Source organism: Phyllostomus discolor, chromosome 11, assembly GCF_004126475.2.
Source record: "Phyllostomus discolor isolate MPI-MPIP mPhyDis1 chromosome 11, mPhyDis1.pri.v3, whole genome shotgun sequence".
In the NCBI taxonomy this organism is placed as follows: domain Eukaryota; kingdom Metazoa; phylum Chordata; class Mammalia; order Chiroptera; family Phyllostomidae; genus Phyllostomus; species Phyllostomus discolor.
In genome coordinates this window covers 25,333,373-25,356,874 of record NC_040913.2, presented here as the reverse complement: position 1 = coordinate 25,356,874, position 23,502 = coordinate 25,333,373, and positions in this window count along the sequence as shown.

Here is a 23,502-nt window from a genome sequence, read left to right as displayed (position 1 = left end):
TGATAAAATCAAGTACTTGAAAACATCAGGTTGTGCAAAACTGAAAAACGGAATAATTACAGAAAGAAAAGTACAGTGGGTCGCATTGTTTCTGCTTATCACTCCTTCATGAGATAAAATAAAGGAATTGACAAGTAAATGTGGATGGTCTCCCAGCTTTTACAAAAAGCACATTTGCCTCCCCTCCCTTCAGAGGTGAATTTTAAAACCTGTATTATACTGGTGAGTTTGAAGAAAAACAAAAACAATACCAAGAAGAAAACAGAGAAACAAATGTATGGATCAAAAAGCACTCTTGATTGCAACTGCTTCTGCAGAGGTGAAACAGTTTTGGGTGCCAAACCAAAAGCAGGAAAAAAATCATTTGGCTCCTTAGCCACTGTTGTGTTGAGTGGGATCCCATAGGAAAACAAAGGGAGTGTTTTTCATTGTGGGCACAGTGCCTGAAAATATACTAGGAATTAGGAGGAAAACAGAGTGACATCAATGGTCATAAAAATGTGACCTTCGTCTTGACAGAATAAGACAAATAATGTTTCCACAGCACCTGGCATTTAAACTTTAAAGGAAGTTGTAAGGACAACCTCCTCCTTACAATGGGCCTAAGCATTACTGTGTTTCCAAATATTCCTGATAGTTTCAGTCACTGATAACTTAGAATGCTGGCTCAGAGAAACAAAACCCTCAGAAATACACTGACCATTAGTGGATTTTGCAACTTTGGAAAAAGCATTGTGGATTGCAGTGGAGATCCACCTCATTCCACTGGTTACATTCTGGTCCTTCTGCCAGTCCGAGGGACCATCCCACCCAGAGTCCTGCTTAATGAACTAAATGGCATCTCTCTGTCTGGAACTGAAACTTCCACGTGGGATTAAAAGAGTGGAGACCTTGGAGCTGTTTTTGTCTTAAAAAACTGCCCCTTAGTACTTTTGAACTTGTTTCCTCAGCACTCCCTTTACTAATGCTCAAACTTTCTGTTTGCTCAAGTGGTCCAGAGTTAACCTCTCCAAAAACCGAAGCAGCAGAAGTGACCTGTGGTGGTGAACTTTGTATGCCTTGATAAAAATCACAGTAATGTTGTTATTAAGTCAAAAGTAGAATAATGTGCTAACTGTACTGTGAATTAAACATGTCTCTTTTATTTCAATTTAGTAATCCTTCACCAAATTTAAAGACTACTACTAATAATAACAAAATTAAAAAGCTAGTGTGTCCTTTGCTCTGAGATACCACATTGGACTGACATGTACCCATGTCCTCCCAATTTCCCAATCAGACAGGACTTTGCTGGAGAAATCAAGAACTGCTGGCTTTGGAGAAAAGTTACCTTTATCTGAACATAAGATAGCCCTTACAGGTTTTTTTTTCTTTATTAGGAACAGATATTATAATCTGCTAATAAAAATATTTGCTGGGTCTTGCTTAAGGAAAAAAAAGACATGAAACATATGAACATACATATATGCATACATATTTAAACATAATGTTTTAAATAGAATTTCCATAAGTTTAGACATTTGGGAGAGTTTGTTGGTTGTTTATAAGATAAACATTCACTCTTCCCTTCCAACACATTTTTTGGAGGGGGGAGGGTAGCAAGTGAATAGCAACATGCCCAGCTGAAACTTTTCATTTGACACCTGCCACTATAGATAGGGGTGGCCAGGTGACTAACTTCTTAACTGTATACTTATGGTTGAAATTTTGATTGGGGATTTCAAGATAATTCTGTATGAAGGTATCTTACTCAATTGGCAGGTAGGTTTAGTTCATCTCTTTCTTCTTTGTTTCTAAATCTTCTTACTTGGAATATGGCTGTAATTGCTTGGGCCTCAGCAGCCATCTTGCAGCCACAGATTAAGTTTGAAAGCTAGATGCTTCACACATGATGAAGAGAAAAGAGCGAAGGAGCTTAGAACATTGATGAGGCTCAGCCAGGAGAGCCTCCATGTATATCCTGGACTGTCTACTTCTGCACTTTTTAAAAATAAGAAAGCAAAAACATAAATAAAAACTATCTCATTTAAACCACAATTTTTTATTTATTTTATTTTATTTCAATTATTGTTCAAGTACAATTTTCTATCTTTTACTCCCATCCAGGCCTACCCACCCAGCCTTCCCAAACTCCATCCCATTTCCACCCACCCCTAGTTTTTGTCTATGTGTCCTTTACACTTGTTCCTGTAAAACCTTCCCCTTTTCCCCTGAAATTCCCTCCCCTCTGAACACTGTCAGCCCATTTTCTATTTTAGTGTCTTTGGTTATATTTTGCTTGTTTTTTTGTTTTGTTGTTTAGGTTCCTGTTAAAGGTGAGATCATATGATATTTGTCTTTCACTGCTTGGCTTATTTCACTTAGCATAATGCTTTCCAGTTCCATCCAAGCTGTTGCAAAGGGCAGGAGCTCCTTCTTTCTACTGCATAGAATTCCATTGTGTAAATGTGCCATAGTTTTTTGATCCGTTCATTTACTGATGGGCACCTAGGTTGCTTCCAACACTTGGCTATTGTAAATTGTACTGCTACAAACATTGGGATGCATAGGTTCTTTTGTATTGGTGTTTCAGTGTTCTTAGGATATAGTCCCAGCAGTGGAATTGCTGGGTCAAAAGGCAGATCCATTTTTAGTTTTTTGAGAAAAATCCCATACTGTTTTCCATAGTGGTTGTACCAGTCTGCAATCCCACCAACAGTGCACTAGGGTTCCCTTTTCTCTACAACCTCTCCAACTCTTGTTATTTGTTGCTTTGTTTATGATGACCATTCTGACTGGTGTGAAGTGGTATCTCATTATGGTTTTAATTTGCATCTCATTGATAACTAGCGATATTGAGCATCTTTTGATGTGTCTCTGGATCCTCTGTATGCCCTCCTTGAAGAAGTGTCTGTTCAAGTCCCTTGCCCATTTTTTATTGGGTTGCTTGTCTTCTTAGAGTGGGGTTGTGTAAGTTCTTTGTATATTTTGGAGATTAAACCCTTGTCTGAGGTATCACTGGCAAATATGTTTTCCCATACAGTTGGTTCTCTTTTTATTTTAATACTGTTTTCTTTAGCCATGCAGAAGCTTTTTATTTTGATGAGGTCCCATTTGTTTATTCTTTCCTTTATGTCCCTTGCCCTAGGGGACATATCAGTAAAAATGTTGCTGCATGAAATATCTGAGATTTTCCTACCTACATTCTCCTCTAGGACTTTAATGGTGTCGAGGTTTATATTTAAATCTTTTATCCACCTTGAATTTATTTTTGTGTATGGTGTAAGTTGGTGCTCAAGTTTCATTTTTTTTGCACATTGCTGTCCAGTTCTTCCAACACCATTTGTTGAAGAGGCTATTGTTACTCCATTTTATGTTGTTGCCCCCTTTGTCGAATATTAATCAACTGAAGAGACTCGGGTTTATTTCTGGGTTCTCTGTTCGGTTCCATTGAAAACCACTATTTTTAGAGCCTGTATTTGCAGCTGAATTAGATTTGTGGAAGATACAGCCACCCACAAGTTTTATTCATTTTTAATATTTTATAATTTAATTCACCCTTAAATATCTTTAGATTGCACTATTAAAATTTTCTTGTTTTTACATTTGTTTTTGGTAGCATTAGCTACACAGCTAGTTAAAAGGTTGGATTTCACATCAAACACCAGACATCCACATCCTAGCTCTTTCACTGAGCAATTTTGAGATTACTGAAAATTTAAAATGTTCCTAACCTCAGTTTCTTCTTCCATAAATTGGAAACATCATTTAAATACCTATATGAGAGCATTATTTTGAGAATAAAAAGTGCTTTGCACAGTGTAAGGACTCAGTGGATAATAGTTATTACAAATAAATAATCCATATTTAATTGGTAGTGCTGTCCCACAATCAGACTGTCAGAGGGGGACTCTGGATCATATTTATTCAAATGTACTTTGTGTTTTAGTCACTCTTCAACAATATTTACGACATGTGGACTTGTAAATGGATATAATCAATGACTCACCAGCAAAAAATAAATTAAAAAAATAAATAGAAATTCAATTCATGATTTTGGCTTTTATAATGTGGTGTTCTAATCAACTGAAAGCATAAACATTGAGAAGAGTGTCACTTTCAAACTTTAATCTACCCATCTGTTCCATCTCTCAATATTACATTTACCCACAAAAATAAAGAATAATGCAAATTGCAAATTAAGCAACAAGAAACATCATTCAGCTCTAAGAAAAAGTTCATGTACTTCCATAAATTATATGCATAAATATTATTTCTTGTCAAATACGTATTTCTACTTCCACTCTTTTCTTAAATTAACTCCGAATATATGCACCTAGACACATATCTCAGTGGCAAATAAGATCTTTTAAAAAACGTTTCAAGATTTTTTTAAACTCCATTGTTTACTTTCAGACATTTCTATTACTTGCTTTGATGGGATCAATGGTATTTCTTTATTTGGACACTACCGTTGGTTCTCACAACCACCTAACACGTCATTGTGATACAGGACTCCTAACAAAATTTCTGATAGGCAGCTATGTGGGTTATGATGTATGCATCATTTTCTGTGCACCTATCATTTATATCTAATTAAGAATTAACTTGATAATAAGGTGGCAAAATATTGCTAGTTGTTTGATTAAGGAAATTGTTTTGTTTTGTTTTATTTATTTCATTTAGAATGACTTAGAGCTCTCATTTCAATTATATTTCTCAGCCCCATGGCCCCGACCTGAGTAAATAAAAAATAATAATTTTCTGAAACTCTGTAGTCCCAAGTGCCATGGTTTTTCTTTTTCTTCTAGAACTGTGTAAGATAGCTATACCATTAAGATGGCCAATAGTAAGAAGAAATTCCTTCCCCCTTTAAACAGACATCTACAGAATTATCACCTTTAGGGAATCAAAATTCTTCCTTTTATGCAGTGCAAACCTTGCTAATGTGGGAGTATTCCAACAGGGTCAAAAGTAAACAACAATTCAGATCAGTACAGAAAAAGAAATAAAAATTCTACTTCAGGGGAGATTAGGGGAAAGAGGATTTAGTACACAATAGTAGCGTGAGATTTGTTTATTTAAATAGATTATTATATTTGCATTTTGATGACTCTTATTTCCACACTCTGCTTTCCTAACACCTCCTACAAATAAGAAAGTGTGTTTTTCTGCACCTCTACACTAATGATTCCTCACTCCATGAGGCTTGCACTTATTAAAGCTTTTTATTGCCACTTTGCTTAAAGAGGTGTTTGAACTCTAGCAGGTAGACAAATCCAGAGGGGAAATTCATTGGAAAGTATTCATAATGGAATACAGAATGAAAAATACAATTATTGCTATGGACTACTTTTTTCTGGTCTCTACAGATGCATCAGATATCTGCACTTTGACTCAAGAATATGAAATAGATCTTCTCTTGGGTTTAAATATCTAATAGAGCAAGGAATTCCTTCCCATTCATCACTGTGTGAATATAAAAATTAAATTGCCATTAGGATATGACCAACTGAAGATATAACAACATAAGCTTATTATGTCTTTCTCCTCAATAAGAAAGAACTCTGAAGAAATTGCTTGGTGCTAGTACAAATCAATTCTATTTTTGTTCCAACAAGTGTTTCAACCCATCTATAATAATACTGTTTTCAGTAATTATTTCTTTCTATTGTTTATTGTTTTCTAGATGAAACTTAATGGAATAATGGAGGTAACAGTGGACATACTAATATTTTTCCTGGAAGTCTTCCTATTAGAAAAATTTACCTTTCCCAACCTATCCATGCACTCATAGATGGACAAATATACTTAACATATATAGGAATGACAACAACTCTTAATTTTTATTTTAAGTTGAGTCATGAGTTTTCAAATACTTAGAATTATCTGGACAATAAAAAACCTTGAGCCTGTTATGCCATGGTTTTCTTAGTCTTCAGTATTCAACCAGCATTTTTGCACAACTACTTTAAATGATAAAATGGGCTAATACCCTAAAATGAATGAAGCATGGTTGAAACTCTGAAGAACCAGCTACCAATGGACATTTTCTGTACAAACTCTGAAGACCAGATACCAGTCTTACATTTTCAAAATGAGGAAAGTGCGCCAAGGGAGGGAGTTTCTCCTTTGAGAGAGGGTACTAAGTTTTTTTTACCAGAGACATGTCCAAGATAAGTACGTGATAGAGAAAGAGCATTCAGCTCAAGATTTGCAGAAAGAAAAGACTTAAATTACACTTTTATTTTTTAGGTAATTATGAGTTGTCCTTTTTAGCAATAAGAAAAGTTACTAGGTAGGAAATGAAAAGGCATAAGAAGAAAAAGAGGAAAGTTTGGGAACAAGTTGTAAGTTTTTCTATGTTACTGCTGCAAAGTTTTTGATTTTTATTTATTCAGTAACTTAGCACACATTAAAGTTAAGATAAACTCAGGTAGTATTAAAATGATTTTTCTATTTCAAGGGAGGGGTTCTGTTTCTCCTTACTTTATGCAAGCAGACAAAAGAATATTTTCCATTCAAATAAGTTATCATCTGCTTTTCTTTTATCAAGTATGACAAATCTTTTCTGAGTTGGGAAGCTATTACCTCAGGAGATTCTAATGCCTGAAATTTTGGAATTGCAGTTGAAGTAATATTTAGTCATCGGTTAACTATCCCAAGTCCATACAGGGTTTTAAAAATCAGTCTTATACAGAGAGTTGTTCAGGTATGCAAAATATACTCACATGTGTAATTAGCTATTAAGATGTATTAATACAAACTAACTCTCTTTTCTGAGATGAAACATTACGCAGACACCTAGCTACTTTGGATCTTTGAGTTCAGGACCATCCAGAATTTTGCTATTGGTGTCCCACTTGGCCCTTTGGGAATTAGAGTTCTCTTTTCCCTCACACGGTATAACCTATTTGCTGTTTTTGCTCCCACACTGCTTTCCCAGCACGTTAGAACCAGTAAATATTTACATAAAGCAAACAAAAAATGGCTAATATATTTTCTTCTACAAGGAACTTTATATCTCAATTCTACCCGCCTGCACCTTGTCCTATTGCCTTAAATCTGGCCGATTTTCTTTTTCATATATTAACCATAAATATGCTTAATGTTTACCACTAAAAACAAATGAACAAACAACAAAAAAAAACAAAGCAGCATACTGGATGATATATTTTAACTTTCCGTTATCTCCCAGGCATTGCAATATGTGGTTCTACCCACACTGATTCATTCTGCCCTCACAATATCTCTTTGGAGGAGCTAATGTGCCCCCTCCCTTTTGTATAGGTAAGGAAATTCAGGTACAGAGTGGTTAGGTAACCTACCCAAGATCACACAAGTGTTAAACAACTAATCAAAATTTGAATCTGATCACTATCATTGAAAAGATGTTACTTATTTACTAGTTACAATCCAACATAAGGTGGTACAGAAACTTGTTCATCCTGAACTCATTTCCAAGCTTCTGCAGCTCCCCCTGGTGTCAAAGTTCACACAGCTTTTTTTCTCGTAACAATCAATTAACTTAGCTTTCTTAACTTCTTTACTTCTCAACACCCTCATCTGTAAAATGGGAACATACATACACACTTCAGTGGGATGTTGCAAGGATTCTATAAAATGACATTTGTACCGTGCTTAGCGAGGGACTACTTGACACATATCCAGAGCTCAGTTTTCCCATTGTCCTCCTGTAACTCTATTTGCCACCTATCAAACAAGAAGAAGCTCTAATTGGCTTTTCTAAGTTTTTTTAATACCTGCTTCCTCAACATCCTCTTAAAGAGATATGAGGAAAGACGAGTTCCTTCCTGCTGCAAAGTGGTGTCATAGAAATGCATGCAACTTAATTTCCTTTCAGCAAATTGAAAACTTTAAGATATTTTATTAATTTACTAATTAATTAGCACCCCTCCAATAATTTAATTGCATCAGAGAACATATACCTAGCACATAATCTATTTATAATACTATATTTTTAAATGTCTGTTTAGTTCTAAAAATATGTATTCAAAAATAACCCATTTTATTTTTATTTATTTTATTGTTGTTCAATTACAGCTGTCCTGCCTTCTTCCCCATTGCTCTCCTCCCCACTCCCACAGTCAGTCCCTCCCGTTGTCCATGCCCAGGAGTCTCCTGTTTGTGTTCCTTTGCTTGTCCCGTCCCCTTTCCCACTTCAAGCACCAGGTGATGAGTCATATAACTATTTATTGAATTCTAGGTTTCATATGCTACTGTAGCTTTTCAAGAGTACTCTACTAAACATTATTCCCAGTATCTTAGGCCTCTGGCAACTCCTAAAAAATACTATTCTGAATTTCAGTTCTCTCATTTAAGAACAAGCATTTGCCTTTCATATTCTTCTGTAAACATCCTCCATGCTCCATCCTCCTGTTGACCCATCAAGGTACGTTTCAAAAGCTAACACCAACACAAATCCTTCTCTATCACCTCAGCAAACAAGTCTCTGGTCTTCTAAATTTTATTTCAACCTTCATTCTTTTTTTGTATTTATTTCCATTGCCACTTACCCTCTTTATACCCTCTTCCCCACACACATATCTCCACCCTGTTGTCCATACCCATGAGACCTTTTATCTGTTTGCTTAATCCCTCTTCCCCTAAAGTCCCCCTCCCATAGCTGTGATCCTGCTCTCCATCTATGAGTCTGTCTCCATTTTACTTGTTAGTTCAGTTTGTTCATTAGATTCCACATACGAGTGAAACCATATGGTATTTGTCTGTCTCTGACTGGCTTCCTAGCATAATGTTCTCTAGGTCCATCCATGCGGTCATGAAAGGTATTTTTTTTTCTTTTCTTTATGGCTGAGCAGTATTCCATTGTGTAAATGCTCCATAGTTATTTTATCGATTCATCTATTAATGGATACTTGGGCTGCTTCCATATCTTGATGATTGTAAATAATGCTGCAATAAACATAGGGGTGCTTAGGCAACAATAAAATAAAAAGACAACCCATAGAATGGAAGAACATATTCACCAATGTGTTAATAAGAGGCTAATATCCAAAATTTATAAAGAATTTATAAAAATCAATACCAAAAAAACCCCAATTTAGTTAAAAAATGGACAAAGGACCTAAATAGACACTTGTCCAAAGAGGACAGATGGCCAATAGACATATGAAAAGATGCTCAACATTACTAACCATCAGAGAAATACAAATTAAAACCACAATGGATATCATCTCACACCTGTCAGAATGGCTATCATCAATAAATCAAAAAACAACAAGTGCTGGCGAGGATGTGGAGAAAGGGGAGCCCTTTTGCACTGTTGGTGGGAATGCAGACTGGTGCAGCCACTGTGGAAAGCCGTATGGAGATAATTCAAGAAATGAAAAATGGATCTGCCTTTAGACCCAGAGATTGAACTTCTGGGAATATATCCAAAGAAACCAAAGACACCAATTCAATAGATCTTTATTCTTTTGCAGAAACCTACTGTGTGCTGCACTGCATTCATTGTACTCATGTAGCCTTTTTAATGTTAGAGGTAATGTTTACTTAAATGTGTATTCCTAACACTATAGCACAATGCCAAGCACTTAATAAATGCCCAATAAGTGTTTGCTGATTCAGAGGAAGGAAGGAAAGAAGGAAGGAAGGAAGGAAGGGAGGGAGGGAGGGAGGGAGGGAGGAGAGAAAGAGACAAGCAAGGTGGGGATTACTGACTATCAGCATTTGAGTTTTTAGAGAGTAGTGTAAAAAATTAATAAACAGACACCTCATTTACATGGAGTACGGAAGCCAGAACAGGGAATTCTCATGCCCTGCATGGATCATGATGCACAACAGGTAGAATTTTGTTTTGTAATAGTCCTCCCAACTTCCTCTTTCATTCAATGACAGAGTATCCACCCCTTTGTTTTAGCAAACTTTCACATGTTCTGGGTTACAATTATTTTTTGTTCCCAAGTCAACCAATTTTGCTGGAGAAATATCTGGCTGACCTTTTGTTTAAGGTCACCCTATTTGGTGGCTCATAACGGGCTGCAGAGAAAACCCCTGAGATGGTGAGTGAACGGGTGTGGTGCCCACAGAGCCTGTGGAGCTCCCCGGTTCTCATTGACCCTGGAGTTTGAGGGTAAGTTTTCTCTTGGGTCTGAGCTGCCACTTTCTTTGTGCTTTGAAGCTCTGTGGGATCTACTTGGGGTCTGTTTAAAAGCTTTGCACTTTCCTGTTAAACGCCTTGTTTGCCTGTGAGTACTCCTTTGGCTAACTGTGCTACTCAGCCTTTGGCCTAACTCTTGGGACCAGACCGTTCCTACTGGAACTGGTTGGTATTTTGCCTGCAGTCTGTTTGGCCCTTAGAGAAAAATCTCTAAAATATGAGATCCCAGTTCCCTAATTACTTTTGAGGGCATCTGCTCCTATAGCCAATTTTATGTATAAAAACATGGTTCACCCTCCCTCCCCACCTTTGCTTGTTTCTTACTAATTTGAGCAAAAATAACTTAGAATACCAATAGTCGTTTGGAATCCCCAAACTTACTTTTCTTAGAGCCAGAGTAGTCATACCATAGCGCTGATGTTGGCAAAACTATGGAATGCTTTTTTTCAATTGCTTTTTTGAGGCTTCCAAATATTAACAGAAGTCTAAGTAAAATGTCTTGTTTCCCAGATAGAATGTTAAGATTAACTGAGGTAAACAAACAATTGCAAAAGGACAAAACAGCCTACAAAGCCTCACACTCCTTTCCTCCAGTGCCACCTCGTTCCTTTCCCTCGACTCTGGTTTGGGCCAACCTGGCTGCCATATCCTCCTCGGAACCTATCAGTCCTTGTCCTGTTCAAGTCGAGTCTTATGAGGACTCCAACTAACCCGGAGTTTCTTATGTTCTCTGGACTAAAGCCAAACTGCAATCCATAGTAAAGAATTTCCAAAACTAATTGAGTATTTCTAGAGGTTTGCTGAGGAATGTAACACAGTTATTCAAACTTACCAACCTGGGTTTTCAGATTTATATTAGTTAGCTTATGCTTGTTTGTCGGGGCCAAGGCAAACACTGGAGAAGCTTGCCCAATAGGAACATCCTGATGGGATTTAAAAAATAAAACCCTAGCTTTTGGCAAAAGTTAGAACACTCGCTGGAGACACCTACAGAGCAATACAGTAGACTTTCCTAAGACTGTTGATTGAAACAAAATTCAGCCTTGTCCACAAGGGGCTGATGAACATGTTTGTGATGATTATAATTGACATCAGCTTGTTTTCAAAGAAAATTCTGGTCTTTCTTCAGATGTCCATTCTACTCAGGTAGCTTCCAATTCTATAGCTATTAATGGGCTCAGACCTTTTTCTTCTAGTTTAAAGGATCAGAATGGAAAGCAAACTGTAGATTTGGTTAATTTGGCAAATCAGCTTGCTCATACCCTAAATGAACCACCTAAAAGTAAGACAGCTAAAATTCTTAATTTCCAACTTTGGCAAATGAAAGGTCCCTATGCAAAGACAAGAGTCTACTAGTTTCTGCCATTATTGCAAAGATCCAATCTGTTGAAAAGAGATTGTCACTGATTTAAGCACTTCAGGTGCCTTCAGCTTTTTGCAGCAGCCTTTCCAATAACCTTCTAATGGTGGTGCTCCAAGGAACTACTGTGGCTTTTCCCTATCTTCTCTCTGAAGTGACTCAGAGAAACCCCTTGCTAAATTGGAAATAAATCTCTGTGTCCTTACTGACAGCAGAACCACACTTTTGATGCTCGGCCCCATGCTATGAAGCAGCCCCTGCCTCGGAGTACTAAATGGTGGGGATCGCTAATAAACCTCAACAAGTTTCTGTCTCTAAACTTATTCATTTATGTTTAGGCCTTTTGAGAGATACCCCTTTCTCCTAGTTCCACCATCCTTATTCATTTATAAGGCCAAGATGTCTTAGAAAAGTAACATGCCATAATTTCTTTTTCTCGAAGGAGGGAAATAATTTTAGATTTTCACAGTAGCCATCAAAATAGCTAATCAGGTGATTATTTTATTTGCTCCATTTCTGGTGGCACTATAGCTGAATCTGGGAGCACTGATTATTTGTCCTTATTGGATCAGTTGCCCTTTTCATGGGAAAAGTCTCTAACTGATACTGGCAGAATCCACAATGTACCTCATACCAAGATTCAAATAGAACTCTCAAAACCTTTTCCCAGAATCAATCACTGCCCCATAAACAAAGAGGTATAAACCCTACCTGTTGGCCACAAACATGAGAAACAAGATAGGAAATCCAATAATATTTTATTTCATAAAAAAGATAAAGCTTTGGTTTAAGCCAAATTATAAACTAAAATTCTCTCTCCTAACCATTGTACACGCATTAAAATCACTGGTCCATTTGACAGAGTGAGAACATTCATGAATCAATATTGGTAGGCAAATATTAATAAGGCCACAGAAAGTGCCTACCTCACTTGTCTAAAGTACAACCCAGGGAAGCCTGTTTGCACTGCTGCTGGACATTTTGAATGATTTAATGGGTTATTCAAGGTCTTACAAATGGATTTCAAACAGTTTCTGCCATCTCATGGATATAAATATGTTTTAGTCATGACCTGCATATTTTCTCACTGGACTTTGTAAATAGGCTAGTACCTCTTCTGTGACTAAAGATTTTTATAAAAGATCATCTACCTGGAGAAACCCTCTCAAACTTCATATGATCAGAGAATTGACTTTGTTGATCAGATGCTTTGACAAGTCTATGCTGTTAGGTCAATCTAACACTTCTATTGCATTTACCATCCTCAATTTTCAAGTTTAGTTGACACACTAATGACATTCCTAAGACTCAGATGGCAAAATTTATAGAAACCTGCCAGATACACTGGTGAAAAGTAGTGCCATTAGACATTTTAAATCTCAGATGTGCTCCTTTTGGAATTTATAAACTCTTACCCTTTGAGATAATTATAGGCCGTGCCAGGTACTTGGGTCCTGATTCTTTTGATCCATTGTTGATAAATTGAGACATACTCTACCCTGTAAAGACCTACTTGCTTCTATAAAAAATAATGATATTTTGGTAGAGCAAGCTTTTCACAATGCACTCTCAGGAGACACAAACCTTAAGCATCACACTTTGCAACCTGAATATTTCATCTATTGGAAAAGACAACTCCAGAAACACACTCTTCAACCTCACTGAAAAGGCCTCTATCACATGCTGCCAACCAACCCTGGTACAAAACTCCAGCAAATAGACTCCTGAATTCATGTGACACATCTAAAGAAAGCATCTAACCCTGACTGCACCTGCACACCATCTGGTGACTTGAAATTATAGATTTCTTGGACCTGATGCAGTCAGCATCCAATGAGACAGTTTTCCCAAGATGTCTGGAGCAGGATATCTTGAGGGAAAATGTACACCTTTTTCTCACTGTTGCTTCTTCCTTCACTTTCACAGAAAGATGATATCCTTGTCCATATTTTCCAGTCCCTTGAAAAAGGAGGAAAGCTCTTCTTTTGACTATGGCCATTCAGAAACATTCCCAGCATGATCTTGTGACAAATTAATCTTTCACTTGCCTTTTCTGAAAAGTTAAAAGGCTTAAAATTCATCGATGTCATTCTTTCACTGAGACAATTAACCAACTCTGGTCTCATCTTAACTTCCATATTCTATGAATTTGCAGTGTACAAACTGTATTATTAGTAGGACATTTTGTTCCAAACAGTTTTATTTGAGATAACAGTATTGTCTGATTGCTTCATGTTTTAGTCCTGAATTATGTCTTCCCAAATCACTTGTTTAATTTGTCCTGTTCTCAGTATGTTTTTGCTATATTATCTATTCTAAGATACAGACTTTAAATGAGAGATATCTAAGACACCTCTCGTCCACCCACTCCTTGGTACTCGAAAGTGATCACAATAAGTAACTAAATCTTTGCCCTTTCCCTCTGCTGTGCGACACAACACATAGGAAAAGTCCTTTCTGGTGTGAAGGGACAAAAGACCACTAACTGAAACAAGAAAACATCTAGCTCTTAGTGAAGGATATTTTTTAGACAAGATCATGATCTGATGCGGACACTGGCCCTCAGTGTCCGTGGCGTTATGGATTAGATGCGAGATAAATTCATATGGACTACAGAGTCCTGTGGAGGAAAAGGGACGGCAGGGCCACTCTCTCAAGGGGAGAGCACCCCAACCCTTGCCTTGACAGGTTTTTATTGGGGTTCAATTTTCACAGGAATACAGGTAAAGTTCATTAATCATTATCAGGCAGTAAGGATCAAACAATAGATAGCATACAAAGAACTATGAGGGACTGTTCTGAGTCAGGGTCTGTTAGCTAAAGGGCTACAAAACTTTGGGAAACAAACTCATTTCCTGCTTAGACTTTTATCATTTAATTGAGAGAATTCTTAATAAAGCAGGTTTCAAGGATTTTACATATTCTTTCTTAGGCCTGATCACCTGGGAAGCCTGCCCTTTGTAGCACAGGGCTGTACCACCCTCTGTCATTGTTTCAGGCTTAAGTCAGGCAGGGGAAGTAAGGCAGCCAAGAGATTAGGAGACTTCTTGCAGACAGAATGAGGACTCAGGCTTTGTCAAAGCCGAGGGGCGAGGGTCCGTCACCCTCTTTTGCTGTAGCCCCCCAAGTCCTTCCTTGTGTCCTCCACGTGATCGTGCCTGTCTTAGATCATTCCCCACTTGGGGAATCTTACCCATCATTGGCTACTCGATCAAACACTGGGGGCCATTTATGGATGAAGTAAAAGGAGCAGAAGCTACAGTCCTGCCAGGGAGATAAGCTTTGTCTCCTTAGTGGCTTATGGTCCGAAGGTCACTTAGTCAGCCTTAGCCATGGGGCAGTTACAGATCCTGAAACCAGACAGGGCTTCCCAACATTGATCAAAAAGAGAAAATGTAAAAAATTGAGTAAACTGAAACCTTATTTAAAATAATGTAAGGAGGCCAGAAGGTGGAGAGCCATGCAAGATGAAACATTGATTAAGAAGCACAACAAGAAGAACTTGTCTGTAATAGCCCTCCCAACTTCTTCTTCCTCCCTATAAATATTTTCTGTCCTTCATTTTAGCAGACTTGCATGTGGCCCACCATGGAGGCATGTTCTTCATTGTAGTTCTTTATCATTCCTAAATAAATCATTTGCTGGAGAAATAAATGTCAGACTCTTTGTTTAAGGTCAATAGTAGGTATTTTCTGTGTCTCCCACAATACCCTATAGTCAATATTTTCTTAACAGATAAATTTATATCCAATCTGGAAAACTTACAACGTAACATAAATGCAGTAAAATATATTGTATATTTCCAAGAAAAATCAAGTGTCTTGAATGCATTTCATTCCATCAAATTTACCTAAGTTTTTCTAAAGCAAAGATAACTTTTCACATCTACTATAGAAATAAATGCTGACATGAGACCAATTTTAGATTACTATTATAATTTCTTAACATTGGAAATTAAAATATTGGAAAATAAATATTTCTGTCATTGAAGAAGAAACTATTTTTCCTATTGTAATTAGTTAGAGAAATTTAGACCTATCACTTGACTTTTAGTCCTAAAATGTTATTATTTTTGTAGAAAAAGCTACAACATTCAGTTCATGAACTGCTGTTCTTTCCATACTGTTATACCAGACCAGTCTGCCATTCTCTGGAAGGTTGTCACTCTTATGACTATTTAGAAACACTTTGAGATCAAAGAAAGAGGTTGCATTTTGATGATTTGTTTTGCCTCCTGTGGTCTCCTCTTTACTCTTAAAATATAATCTTTACAACAATGCCACCATCAAAAGGGGCACTTTCATAGCAACATTAAAAAATACCTGGTGTTATAGTTATTGGATTCATCATATTTATAAACACAATAACTGTAACCTTAACATTAATTGTAGCCTATTGGTGGATTCTTATTCTGCCCTCGTCAATAGGCCCTAAATCCAGTCTTCAATTTCCTTTGCATTAGCTCTGCCTTGGATATAATGATTACCATTTAACTGGGTGGTTACACAATCCTAGTGAAATTTCAATATGGACATCTTGCATTAACTTTCTTTCCTTTAACAACAACAAAAAAAGAAAAGGTGGCCCCTAAATAAATGAAACTCAATTTCACGGCACATTATCTCTCTCAATTCTTTCCTCACAGCTTTCATTTTCATTAAAATCACAGACAACCATAAATTAATAATTACTTCAGGTTGACTAAATGCAGGCCACACTATTTAGCTCTTGCTTTCCTACAGTGGCCCTTCTTGTTCATGCTGGAAAAATGTTAATTTAGATAATGTGGCTTGCCCCTTGTCTTATAATTCTGTTTTGTAGTTTCACTGATCTATAATAGTCTGTTCTTATTAGATAGTATTAACTTTATCTTTTGTTCAATCAAGCTTTACACTTTGCTTGGTAGATAATCATTGCAAAGTATCAACTGAAATGTGTCATTATCTACATATCCATTATATTTCAATACTTCTCAAAATACTTTCTGTGTGTACTAACTTATTTGTAATTCCATGCATTCAAAAATGTATTGTCCATTAGCTTAAAGAGTGTATGAGAGGCACTTAAAGAAAAACTGAGTTATCCACATAAAATTCTAACCTTTCATAATTATCAGAATTTCAAACAAGCTATATTATTTTACATTTCAAAAGGTTTATGCAATATTTGTTTCACTTAAAGAAGTAGTAACTAAAAATTCAATTCAACTGCTTCTCTTGTTTCTGATACTTGAAATCTCTGATTAGCCTTAAGACAAGTTATTATATTGTTTACTTAAAACCCTACTTCCTTAGACAGCTTTTAAGATATGCATCTATTTTTATAGAGGTTCCAGAGGGAAAGCAGTTACACAATTGCATATTAGTACACTGAGAACAATAAAATGCAGGATCTGCCAGCTGAAATGGAAGTGAACAGTTTAGTTTTCTGGCACTATTATTTATGAGAATGCTTTCACTTTCTTAAGTTTAGGTAAAGCTACTGGTTGATTTGAACTAAATAGAATCCCCTCAATACTTTAGAACACATGCTACAGTGAATAACGAGTTCATGTAAGTTAAATAAGTTTAACAAGTTTAAGTTAGGCTTTGTAAAAATAAAAAAATCTTTGGTTAAATTATATTTACACTTTTAAATTCATTTCAAGCTCTTGGAAAACTAAGTAATTAATTGGTTGAAAATGTGATGGAAAGATTTTACCTTTAGCTCAGAGTATAGATTACTTACATCATCCAATACAATTGTGCTCTCAATGAAATCTTCAAACAGACATTCCTCATTAAAATATTTCTTCTTTCCTTTGGATTACTAAAAATAAGTTCCTATTTCTATCATCTAATTTGAAAACCACAAAACCACATACTCTATGATTGGGAGACATATTCATTTCTGCTCAGTTATGAAAGTATACCATTTTTAAAATGAAATAAAATAAGTTATTTTTAAGGAATGTATTATCACAATTGATTTGTTAGCTAAACTCATTCTATAAATATATTTTGAATCCATTACAGTTACAAAAATTTTAAAAATAGTAGCCTGTGTTGACTCTCTTTAGTGTTAATCCACATATGTAATTGTCATCAAATTATCTAATTTGCAGTAATGTTATTAAGTTATAGAGATATATGGCATTTTCATGATTTGATTTTCCAATGAATATTTTCTTCGTTAATGATAAATCCTATAAGTCATATTTACTACTGTTCATGTCATGAAAATGTCCATGTATATTGAAGGCACAGTTATCTGAACCCCACAATCTAAGAGGTCCCAGAGGAGGCGATTGAAATCATTCAAACAATACAATGCTTTGAAATTGATCTGGGAATCTCATTTCCCTCTTTGTACCAAAGCTCAACTCTGTTTGCTACCAGTATTATGATACTATTCTTAATATATTAACATCACTCAGTGCTTTAGCTAAAGCATAGATCACATAATAATACAAATTAATCTTACAGGCATTATAATTTTAATCCCTATATTTTGAGATTTATTTTTATAGTGTGAGCAATAGAAGAATCTATATGTATTATGAGATTTAAATGTTATTTAATTTATATATTACAATTTTAAAATAAAATAATTTAAATATATCAGAGTTTCATTATTTATTAAAGTCAACTAGATTAAGGAAATTATATATCAGAATATTAACGTTTTTTTTTTCTTTTTACTCTCAGGATAAAGATTTATATAAAATCTTTATTAGGCCCCTACATTTACATTTTAAATAAGCCCCTCTCCTCAATGTAAAAATATCTCACTCTGCAATCATTTTCTTGTCTATTTTGTAGTACTATATATTTTTTTGTTGTAGTATATTACATTTATATAACTTTAAAAAAGCAGTATAAATATTCACCTTAAAATATATTGCTTATGTGAAATTGAACGTACGGACTTTGCTATCTAGCAGACTTTATATTTCTGACCCATCGTGCAGCATTTCTTGGTGTTTTGACAAGCTACTTATATTTTTGAAACCTCAACTATTTTTTTTTAGTAAAACGAGAGTATGCTTACTTTATAGAATTATCTTGAGGGTTAAAGAATAAAATATTTTAAAATACTTGGCAGAGGAAGACCTCTAAATAATCTTTGTGAGTCCCTTTATTCTACCTTTCAAAATGAACAGCTAAATGGAATTTGATTCTTTTTAAATGTTTAAATAGGAGTTGATTATTTAGAATTATATATATTTGTTAATATGGAAGAGCTCTTTGCATTTTATCTCTAGGTTGCCATAAAAGAGAAAACGTTATGCTGTAATGGAGAGTTGTAAGGAACATGGCGTAATGCCAGTCAAGCTGTGGCTAATATTAATGCAAAGCAGTTAATGTCAAACAGCTCTATTACTGTCTATGAAAAGAAAAAAAAAACAGCAAAGGCTGAAAGACAGGAAAGTGGTTTGGGAAACTGTTTGATTCCTTGAAATCAAATAGTGAGAAGGTCTGTATTGGTCTTTAATCAATAGATACCAGCCCTCCCAGGAACACAGCTGTATTCTGATGCCTATGACCAAGCTGGGAACCACTATAAAAAGCCCCATATCAAAGGGTACACTTCCATGAGAGCCACTTGCTTGGAATAGATTACAGAACCCTAGGCATGGAAGGTGGGCAGAGCATTAAATATACTCTGAAAAACTTATTTTAAGGGTACTCCCAACTATCTCTTGAGATTAGTTTAAGAAGGTTCAAGTCTTCCACATCAAATCCCACAAAATAACAGAAAACATATATTTTAAAAGAGTAAATTTATACTGAATTTGAAGATTTCATGTATTTTGAGAGGTCCATACATAGGGAAATTTTTTGATGGTTAGGAAATACATAAATATATTGAAAAGCAAATGTGGAGAATACTTGAGCACTAAACACTTGCAGAATGTGCCAGAGATAGAAACATTGGAGGAGGACTAGGTCCTGAGTCAATTACCAATGTCAAATGCATCGGGGAGGTGCATTTGGAGCAGCTAGGTGGGCCAGACTTTCCTTTCCCCGATTGTCCTCAGCATTAGTGAGAGTGATGTTTATAGTCAAATTATAGCAGTGGATCAAGTGCTTGGGGAAAACCAGTGGGCCCATGCCTTAGGTAACTACTAATTCCCAGAAAAGATAAGTAGATACATCCACATTAGAGACCTTAGGCCCATATTAAGAATTCCAAAATTTTCAGGAAAACAAACCAACAACAGTAACAGTTACAAATATCAAAAACTTATATGACAGGCATAGTATATACTTCAAATGCGTTATCTGACTTAATCTCAGTAGTTCCACTTAATTTTATTTTAACTGGTGAGGAATTTTTCTGCTAGGAAAACTAAATATTAACCCTCAGGTCATACAGCAAGGAAGAGAGCTAACACATTTGATACTAAATCATATGACCTCAGAGTGGCTTTTAGATGTCATCTTGATGGTATATCAAAATTCTGTGTCATCTCAGAATGATTCAGAAAGACAAGGGATGGAGATCTTAACAGTCTATATATTCTAACACAGGGTTGTCAAGCTCATTTTCCCTAGGGGCCACATCAGCCTCATGGTTGCCTTCAAAGGGCCAAATTGTAATTTTAGGACTGTATAAATGTAACTGCTTCTTAACTAGGGCCAAGGAGCTCTATATTTAACCCTTTGAAAGCAACTGTGGGGTTGATGCAGCCCCCGGTGAAATGAGTTTGACAACTCTGCTCTAACATTTACCATATAAAATTTCCAAAAGAACTCTTATCATATTATCCAGCAATCACTCTCCTTGGTATTTACTCAAAGGAGTTGAAAATGTATGTCCACACAAAAACCTGCAAACAGATGTTTATAGCAACTTTTTTTTATAATTGTCAAAATTTGGAAGCAATCAAGAGATACTTCAGTAGGTAGATGGATAAGTAAACTTTTGTGCATCGAAACAATGGAATATGATTCAATGCTAAAGAAATGAGCTATCAAGTCATTAAAAGATAAAGAGGAACATTAAAATGCATATCACTATGTGAAAAATCCAGTGTGAAAAGATTAAATATTGTATGAATCTAAGTATACAAGGTCTGTCTGAAGAAAGTCCAGCTATTGTTAATATCATAAGAATGGTCTGCATGACCATTCAGCAAAGGAGAGTGGACTGGAATGCTCATGTGTGAACAATGATGACTTCACTGTACTAACCAGTAGGGGCAGTAGATGCTGTTGAGTGAGCATGTGTACTGTGTGGCCATCATATTCAAAATGACTGAGTGAATAGAGCAATGAATCTGCATCAAATTTTGCATTAAACTTGAACACTCCTCCACAGAAACTATGTGGGTGATTGCGAAGGCCACAGCTATGGGTAACTGGTGACTGTCAGATTCATCACAATGATGCATCATGCTTACGCATCATATCTTGTGCAGAGTGTTTTGGAGAAACATCAAATCATGTAGGTGACTCAGCCCCCCAACAGCCCAGATTTGGCACCCTGCGACTTCTCACCTTTCCCTAAAGTCATCTTTGAAAGGGAAAAGATTTCAGTCCATCGATGAGATTCAGGAAAATACAATGAGACAGCTGTTGTCGATTGGGAGAACTGTGTGAGGTCTCAAGGTGCCTACCCTGAAGGGGACTGAGGCATCATTGTCCTATGTACAATGTTTCTTGTATCTTGTATCTTTTCAATAAATGTCTCTGCTTTTCATATTACATGGCTGGACACTTTCTGCACAGACCTGGTATAACATTCTGGAGAAGGCAAAAATAAAAAGATAATGAAAAGAACAGTGGTTGCCAGAGGTTGGGGTGAGGGGTAGGGAGGGATGAATAGATAAAGCACAGAAGATTTTAAGGCACAGAACATACTTTACATGATGCTATAATTATAGATACATGTTATCATACATTTGTGCAAACTCATAGAAAGCAGAACATCAGAAGAGAACCCTAAGGCAAACCATGGACTATGGGTGGTTGTGAAGGGTCAATGTAAGTTCACCACTTGTAACATCTGTGTCACTCTGGCAGGCGATATTGATAATGGGGGAAGCTATGCATATGTGAGGGCAAAAGCAAACCTGAAATCACTGTACCTTCTCAATTTTTCAATGAAATGAAAATTGCTATAAAATATATTTTTAATTAACTAAAAATTAGAAGCTCCAAAAGGAAATAAAAGAATAGAAATAATCAATGAAATAATAGAAGAAAACAGTTGGTAGCTAAAAAAATAGTCTCCAGATTGAAGGGTGCACTAAATACTATACAGGTTTCATAAAAATGGAACACAATTAGACAAATCATGACATTCCAGCATCACATGGATAAATAAAACATCATAAAAGCTTGTAGAGTAAAAAAGACTGCTTTTCTAAAAATTTGGGATTCTAAAAAAGCATTTAACAAGTTTGTAAAAACTGTAACTATAAACCTGTTTCAATGATTACTTAAACTGGCATTTATATGTCAAAGCAACCAAACAAAGATGTCTCCAATGGAAGAAATATTCAAGGATGATACTCTATATAGCACTGTTTAAACATTATTGTAATTCCATCACTAAACTCTTCAGATGATCTTAAGGTGAGTGGTGTATGAGGCAGGATATGGGTAAAAGGCCTGGGGAGAAAATAGTAAGAATTTTGTCCTATTCAGAAGAAAGATAGAGATACTCATTATTCATAGATTGATCAAAAATAATTGTGTGTTAAATGATTGAGATGAAATGATAAGAAAACTAGCCCTGGCTGGTGTAGCTCAGTGATTGAGCACCAGCCTGTGAACCAAAGGGTGGCCAGTTGGATTCCCAGTCAGGGCACATGCCTGGGTGGCAGGCCAGGTCCCCAGTAGAGGGCACATGAGAGGCAACCACACACTGATGTTTTTCTCCCTTTCTTCTTCCTTTCCCCTCTCTCTAAAAATAAATAAAATGATTTTTAAAATGTTTTCAAAAAAGAGCTTTAAAAAACCTGTATGATGTAGCCAAAATATTGCTTATAATATGTTAAGATATAAATGCATTAATTTTAAAAGAAGATGGACTAAAATTAAAGGAATCAACCTACACATCCAAAATGTAAAAGAATAACAGAAAGGAAAAAACAGTTTAAAAAATAGAAATAAAAACAAAAAATAATGGAGCAGAAAATAATAAGGAAGTAGGTTTCATAGATACAACCAAAAGCCAGCTCTTTGAAGAAAATCAGTAAAATAGATGAACTTTTGTAAACCTTAATAACAAAGAACTATAACAAAAAAGATAACAAAAGATAAAAATTAGAAAATAAGTATAACAAAGGAGCTTAAACCTTTAAAATAATGTAATTTCATCTGAAAATACTGGAATGACTAAATAAAAATTATTACTAAGTAAGAATAAATCAAACAGAGGTCATTAGGAATAAAGAATTAATCCAATGAACCGCCACAGGCAGATGAGTAAGTGAACACCACTTTAAGCAAATATTCTTTAAATATTTATTCAAATTTCATTATCAAGGGAAGTGAAAATTATTGAATATTTACCATACAATAGGCATTATTCTAAGCCCCTTATATGAATAATCTAACTTAACCCTCACAAAAAGAAAAAAAAAACCATGGGGAATGTAGAGTACATCTATCATTACAGAGCTGGGATGAGTGCCTAAGCCAAGACCCAAACCTAAGCTGTCTGGATCCAGAGCCCAGAATGGCCTCCCTGCTATTCTGCCTTCTTTTAATAAAAGTAGAAGCCTGCTTCTTTAGGTGTGTGACTCATATGCAAGAATCCCACAGCCTTTATATTTAGGTCTGACCAAAAGCAAATTTCACTATCATCAGAACATAAGTCAGCTAGTTAATATTTACTGAATCCTCTGGCAGCATGATGGAAGAGTTTATGATGTACAGTGCATAGCATTAAGCACCTCTCCTGGGATTACAGTTCTGAGGTCTCTCGACTATCTTTTCCTCTGTAGTCCTTCACCTTCCAAAGAAGCTCCCGGTGTCCTCTTATTCAATCCTTAATTTTTTGCTTGAATCTCTATGTATAACAAAGAGCA